This window comes from Equus caballus, chromosome 9 (genome assembly GCF_041296265.1).
Source record: "Equus caballus isolate H_3958 breed thoroughbred chromosome 9, TB-T2T, whole genome shotgun sequence".
Lineage (NCBI taxonomy): Eukaryota > Metazoa > Chordata > Mammalia > Perissodactyla > Equidae > Equus > Equus caballus.
The window spans coordinates 97979408-97986453 of record NC_091692.1 but is presented as its reverse complement, the minus strand read 5'-3'; the positions used below and the strand labels follow the sequence as shown (position 1 = coordinate 97986453).

Below are 7046 nucleotides of genomic sequence, written 5' to 3'. Positions count from 1 at the left end.
ACTCAGAGAACTTTTTCAACCTGACCTTGGGAGTTGAGGGAGGCCGTGTCCTCGTGACCTCCACTGGTTCTGCAGGCGTCTGCTCTCAAACAGGAGGTGTAAGTCAGAGGGCACACTCCTGGTAGGAGGGTGGGGGGTGGGGGGCGTGGATGGGGTTGAAGATCAGCCAGGGCTGGGGTCAGTGCGGGCTGAGCATTCCACCTGGACCTCACAATGGGGGCCTGCCCCCACCCTCCTTTCATGCCCTGACTATAGGCCTGGTTGAGTCACTCTGGCCCTGGGACCAGGGCTGAGATCTCTTCAGTGGAGCAGATCTCTCTACACCCTCTGCTCTTTATAGAACACTCTTGCCGGGCTTTCCTCCAGCACATGAAAATAAGCTTATCACTGCCTTCTCAGTCCTCTCCCACCATCTAGTCTTGCCCCACCGTTGGCCTCTTCTTGGGTTGATGCCGTCTTCGTCATCTGTGATTGTTAAATTTTGTGTGTCAGCTTGGCTAGGCTATGGTGCCCAAGAATTTGGTCAAACGCTAGTGCAGACACTTGTCAAATGCTAGTGTAGACACTTGCTGTGAAAGTATTTTGCAGATGTGATTAACATCCACAATCAGTTGACTTTAAGGAGATTACCCTCAATCACGTGGGTAGGCTTCATCCAACCAGTTGAAGGCCTTACAAGTAGAAAACTGAGGTTTTCCAGGGAAGAAGGAATTCTGCCTCAACACTGTCCCAGAAATTCTGCCTGAATTTCCAACCTGCTGGCCTGCTCTACAGATTTCAGGCTTGCCAGCCAGCACAGTTGTATGAGCCAATTCCTTAAAATAAATCTCTTAATATAGACGAACTCTGACTGATACACCATCTCTGTTTCCTTTTGTACTCAGTGCTTCTCTCCTCCAAAAAATATATATTGAGCACCAAGTGTGTGGCAGGCGTTGTGTTAGGAATCGGGCGTTCAGTGCTAGTCATAATCAGGCATTGTCCCTGCCTGATGGCCTTAGGCTACACTGGGGAGCAGCTGTGAATCGAATAATCTCACGTCAACGTCCGTTACCACTGTGATGACTGCTCCGGGTGGTGCTGGGAGAGGTCGTAGCGGGTGGGTTAGACCCAGCCAGCGTGGGGCGGGCTCCTTGAGGAAGTGATGACTGAGACGATGTGGAGGAGGAGGGTCCCGCGCAGGGACTGGGGGGCGGTGTGCTCCACCGAAGGAACTGGACAAGGGTGGCTTGTGTGATAGAGGAGGAGAGGGGACGTACGTACTGGAGAAGGACAGAGGGCCTCGGCTGTGATAGGGCCTTGTGGCCGTGGGACTGATGTCGGTCTTCATCCTAAGGGCCTTGGGAAGCCCTTGAAGGGCTTTAAGGAAGAGGGTGTGGGAATGGATTGGAGGTGAAAGAGCCACTGGGTGGAGCACAGTAAGGAGGCCACTGCAGTCATCCAAGCAAGTGACGAAGGTGGCGGAGACGTGGGCGGTGCCATGGAGGCGGAGAGAAATGGGCAAAGTGGAGAAAAGTTTAGCGATGATGGGATGGACTGGTCTGCATGGGTGAGAGCCAGGGTAGCCTCACAGTTTCTGGTGTGGGTTCTGGAGCTGCGGGTTACACCAGCCCAGTACGGGGGAAGACCAAGTTTAGAGGGAAGATCCTGAGTCAGGTTTGGATGTGCTGATGAGATCGGGCGCCACTGAGGCCTCCAAGAAGTTATGTTCGAGAGGCAGTGGTTAATGCGCTAGGTCCCAGAGGAGAACCTGCTGTGTGGGCTGGAAAGATACATTTTGGAGTCATCAGCTTCTAGATGGCAAATGAAGCTATACGAGTGGATGAAGTCACCCCGTAATCAGTAATGAATGAGAGACAATAGGCTTCAGGCCACCGTGCCTTGAAGACCAGGACAAGCCTGCAAAGGACATAGAGCAGGAACGACCACAGGGACAGGAGGAAGCCTGAGAAGGCTGAGCCGGCGCAGCCGCAGGCAGATGATAATTCAAGGCTACAACGCCATCGATTGCTCCTGAAAGGGCAGATGAGATGAAGACTGGAAAGTGTGCATCGGCGGTAGGGACTTGGACGTCTTTAGTGACTTAGTGAGGGCTGTTTGGGTGGAGTGATTTGGCTGATGCCAGAATCATGAGTCTGAGAAGTAAGCAGGGAGGTAAAGAGGAGATGGGGGCACACGCAGCTCTTCCGTGAAGTCTGGCTGTGCAGAGGAGTGTGGGCGGGGCTGCAGGTCCCCATCCCCTTCCTCCTTTTGCCAGGGCGGACTGTGCCCTCTACTGTGTGGTGCCTGGTCACCACGCCTCTGCTGCCTCCAGCCTCTTCTTAGAGCTGCAGCGTGCAGTAGAGACCCCAGAGACCCCCGGAATGTTGAGCTGCAGCCTCCTGCTCCCTTCTTTGTATTCCTCTTTTCTAGGCTTCCTCTGGGCTTCCTCTTACTTCCTCTTCATTCTAATTTTCTTATCATATTTTTTGTTATTTCACGTATACAAGTGTCCTTTGGTATCCAAATCTATTGGGTTTGAGTTTGGGATAGAGAGTAGCAAAAGGTTGGAGAGCAAGGGATTCATCCAAAAATTTGTCCGCACTGATTTGGATCATGTGTTCGTGGGGCGGGGTCTGGGGGGGGAGAGAGCGGGCCGGCCTTCGCTGTCTTCTGTCCAGCTCTTCTGTCTGAGCCCTTGGACAGTGTCACTTTGGAAGGGCCCAACAGTTCCTGACTGCAGGGAGGCGGGGCCTGCAGGAGTGACAGGAAGCTCCTGGCGTCACTCAGGGTGTGCGTTCCTCATGGGCTCATTAGGAATTCACTGCAAACAGAGCTCCAGTGTCTTCCCACTTACGCTGAGTCGCATCTCCCCTCTTCTGCTCTTGGGTCACTGGCTTTTGCACAGTTTGTCCCCATTTAAATTTGCCTCATTAGATTTAGCTCAGCGTGCCAGCTGGGCGAGGCCTTCAGGGATCTTTGCTCCCGTCTTGGCATGGGATTCTTTGTAGGTTTAACAAGCTTCCTTATAAAGCTATTGTCTCAAGTTGTCAAGTTACTGAAGAACAGGACCTTTGGCCAGGAGCCGTCTGTCCACACCCACTTCCACCTCCTGTGTACACGGACAGGCTGTAGTGTCCTGCCCACAAGGGGTGTGCTGGGAGGCGCCTCCTGGGAAGTAGCCATACTGCACGTGGCCGATGCACGTCCTAGCAATACCGGCCACGTGATCACTTCCATCCTGCCTGCTATGGCCTGTTTGTAACCTCAGGGTTGGCAGGCATGTGGTCACATCCTGTTGTGACAAGGAGCTCTGGGGAAGGATTTGCCCAGTCTGCACTCCCACAGATTCAGCTGACACTTGACTGCCAGTGCCCTCCTAGACATCAGTGGTGACTCATTCCTTCCCCTCTCCTTCACTTGAGATAGTGAAAGGGCCATGGCTAACATTTTTTGAGTGCTTACTGTATACCAGACCCTGTTGTAACAGTCCTAATACCCCCTGCCCCAGGCAGATAGTGTGAATACCACCCCTCCTCAAGGTGAGGGCACTGAGGCACAGCTGGGCTCTCTCCCAGGTCCCCACAACCAGTCCATTCCTCCTACACTTTCCGAGCTGTCGAGATTGGGGCCTGGTGCAGGCAGCCTAGTCTGTGGCCTGTTCTTCCTGCCTCATCTCTTCTGCTGTGGCCTCATCTCTTCTGCTGTGGCCTCTCTCTGCACAGCTGCCAAGGGGGGTCACCCCATTGGATGGAGGCTCTGCCCAGAGAGAAGCCTCAGGGTGATGTCCCAGGAGAGGACAAGGGCCACAGCATATTGCTCTGCATTCCAGAGCCCCAGACAAGCCCTGGCACACAGTGGGTGCTCAATAAAGTTATAAATGTGCTTTTGTTCAACCATTTTTCTTTTTTGTAAGAGAATTCCCGCCATGAAGCTGGAGAAGATGTGTTGGCCGGCAGTAGAAACAGGCCAGGTGCTAATTGGCCTTTGGAGTGTCTGAGGATGTGCCCCTGGGTTTCTGAGGGAGCCAGTTGTCCCTTCAATGAGTCTGGAGTGCTGTGGGAAGGCAGGTGGCCCCGGGGAGGGCAGGGGCATCTGCTCGTCTACTCGGGGCCCTGCCAGCCAGAGCCAGGAAGAGAGGCCTCAGAGGAAAGACTCTCCAGATCTTGGCTAGAGCCAGAGTCTTCTGGGAGTGTGACCTTGTCACCAGCCCCAGGGGTCAGCCAGTCAGCCCTCAGGAAGGGCTCAGGGACTAGAGGCCGGTGGGGAGGCTGGGAGGGCTCTGTCAGGCTCTGGAGCCTTGGCAACTTCTCCACGTTCTTAGTTCCTGTCTGCTTTTTGCAAAGCATGGTTTGGAGGGTAGCAAGGAGGGAGAGAGCCAGGGAGACCGGCGTGCATGCTAGGAGTGGAGAACTGTGACGGGTAGAGTGGTTGGCCCCTGGAGAGGGGCATGGGCTGAGGGCCGGGGCTGCTGGAGGCGTGTGGTTGGGTTTCTAGACCCTCAGGCTCCAAAGGCCCAACCTCAGACTCATGTCACCCCCAACCCTGACCCGCGGTTGATTCCTGCTCCTTCAGAGCTCAGCTCAGGAGCCACCCCGAGGGGCCCCCTTCAGCAGCATCAGAGTACTTACACAGCCCGCTTCCGGCTTTGTCACATGGGCCTGGGGCAGGCCTCGACCCTGTGAGTCTGCTTCTTCATCTGTCGAGTAGGGCACTCACGCTTCTTCCTCCTCCTATCCTGGTGAGCTCAGATGAAGTACGTGTGTTAAGCAGCAAGGGCAATGTCTGGCACCGAGGGAGAGCTACATGCATGTTCTCATGAGCCCGCAGGTCTTGAAAGCCTACCAGGCACCAGGTGCCATGGTGGGTCCTGGAGGACAGCGGGAACAAGCAGGGAGCCCCTGCTCTCTCTGGCTCTATTTATATGCGCAGGAGCTGCCCAGTGCTGGGCAGGCTGGAAGCTGTCGGGGGACGGGAGCACCAGGCTCCCCAGCCCCCGTTCCGTGCCCTGAGGGCAGTCACAAAGTCTGGGCAGGGGAGACAGAGGGCACAGAGGTTGGGGGGGCCTGGGATCTGACAGGCCTGAGTGGAGCTCCCCACACTGCCAGTTACAGCCAGCTGACGGAAGACTGCACAACCCTCTGCATGCCTCAGCTTCCTTCTCTTCAGCGTGGGGTGGCCATGCCGTCTCGTGGCTACTGTGAGGGCTGTGTGCTTGGTCGTTTGCTCCAGAGCAGGGGTCCACCACCATCTCTCACCAGCCCTGCTGCCACGGAGCTGACATCCTGGCAGGACGACATGCACACAATAGATACAGGGATGATAGGGTGGTGGTGCTACGTGCCATGGGGAGGAGTGATGTAGGAGGAGGGGAGAGTAGGGGGAACGTTCTTTAGTGCAGAGTGGTCGGGAGGCCCTCCCTAACAAGGCGATGCTTAGGAGGAGACTTGAAATAAGGGAGGGAACAGGAAATGAGGCCGTTTGGGGCAAAGCCTTCCAGACAGAGGGGACAGTCAGTGCAAAGGCCCTGGGGCATGAGAGCAGGCTTGGTGCAGTTTTGAAGACTATCAAGGAGACCTGTGAGATGGAGTGGAATTCCACAGAGAGAGAGGGGGGATCTGAGGCAGAGAGGCAGGGGATGGGGTTTGTGGCTGAGATAGGGACTTTGGGTTTTACATCCAGTGAGATGGTAAGGCTTGGAGGGTTTTGAGTAGAGGAAGGAGACACTCTTTTCTAAAGATCTGTCCTAATTTTTAATGACCGGCTCATATGCTTATATGATCTGTGAGCCCAGGGCTGCAGGACAGTGTAGTCTCCGTTGGGTCCCTTGAGTCGACTGGCAGCACTTCAGAGGCTCTCAGTGAATCCTTGCGGAGCAAGCACGTGGACCCTGCCCGTTCCTGCCCTTTCCCTTGTTCCCTCAGCCTGCGGGGAAAGTCCAGACCTCCCTGCTTGCCACGCTCATCTCCTGCGCCCTCACAGCTCATGTGGACTTTGTGCCTTTGTGGATGCCGACCCCTCCCCTAGACATTTCCCTATTCCTCACATGTCTCCTTCGAGCCGGGCGCTGTGCCCACCCCACGTGCCACGTGAGCCCCCGGCCCCAGTTCATGCCTCCCCCCTGCTCTGGGACACCTGAGCCTGACCTGGTGCCTCTGTATCAGACCCTTACTGGCCCTGCAGCCAAAGGCCGACCAGGTTCCTGAGTGGATGAGTGAGTCAGCCCTCAGCTCAGCCCTGTCGGAACAGACCCTTCAAAAGGAAGTGTCATCAGGAATCTCCTCAAACACTCAGGGAAGCAGCAGGCGATCGAGGGGCCTGATTTCAGGCTCGCATCTGGCGGGTGACGTTTAAATCCTAGCTCGCCTTCTGCTGGCTGGGTGGGACTGGGAATGGGGGTTCACTGCAGGCTGGGCCAGCTCATTTGTGGAGTGGGGATAATAACACCCACCCTCGGTTTGTCTTAAGGGTCAGAGGACAGCTAAGGCTAAGTGCTGAGGTCAGTGCTGCACGTGGTGCTCCACACTGGTCATGATGACTTCTGAGACTCGAGTCTTCATCTGCCTGTGCCCAGGGCTCACGGAGGGACTGCTGCAGTGGTGTGCAGGAGCCCTACAGTCGCAAGATCGGCAGATACACACTGGGTTGTCCTGAGAAGGTCACCAAGCCAAGTGCCAGATAGTGGGATTGGCGCAGGATTAGAGCCCAACCTGCAGGTGTTGGCCAACCATCTCTGCAGCCACACAGACCTCTGCACCCTTGGCCCAGAGGCTGCCCTGATGCCCACACCTGCACGTGAGCCCTCGGTGGAGGTCTGGGCTGTGAGCCTGGGGTCAGCTTATCCAGCCGGCTTGTCCCTTGCCTGGGCTCCAGCCAGATCTCAGTGGCAGGCTTGCCCCCTGAGGAAGTGTCACTTCTTCCCGTGACATTTTTGGCCAGCTCTGTCTGCCTGGTCCTAGGAATGCGTCTCTTCTCTTCTCCCTTCTCCAGCCAGATCAGAAGTAAAGACTTTCCCTAACCCAGTCTCCTTAGAATCTCCCATGGAGTCCTGGGTTTCCGACACAAGA

General features: G+C 55.8%; 1 protein-coding gene across 1 annotated transcript in view; it reads left to right on the top strand.

Moving 5' to 3' along the window:
• The first annotated feature begins 1511 nt into the window (after positions 1–1511).
• Positions 1512–7046, top strand: part of PARP10A (poly(ADP-ribose) polymerase family member 10A) — a 38572-nt gene continuing 33037 nt past the window's right edge. The window contains exon 1 of the mRNA XM_070222548.1: positions 1512–2057. The gene's annotated coding sequence lies outside the window, so the exon portion shown is untranslated. The remainder of the gene's footprint in view (positions 2058–7046) is intronic.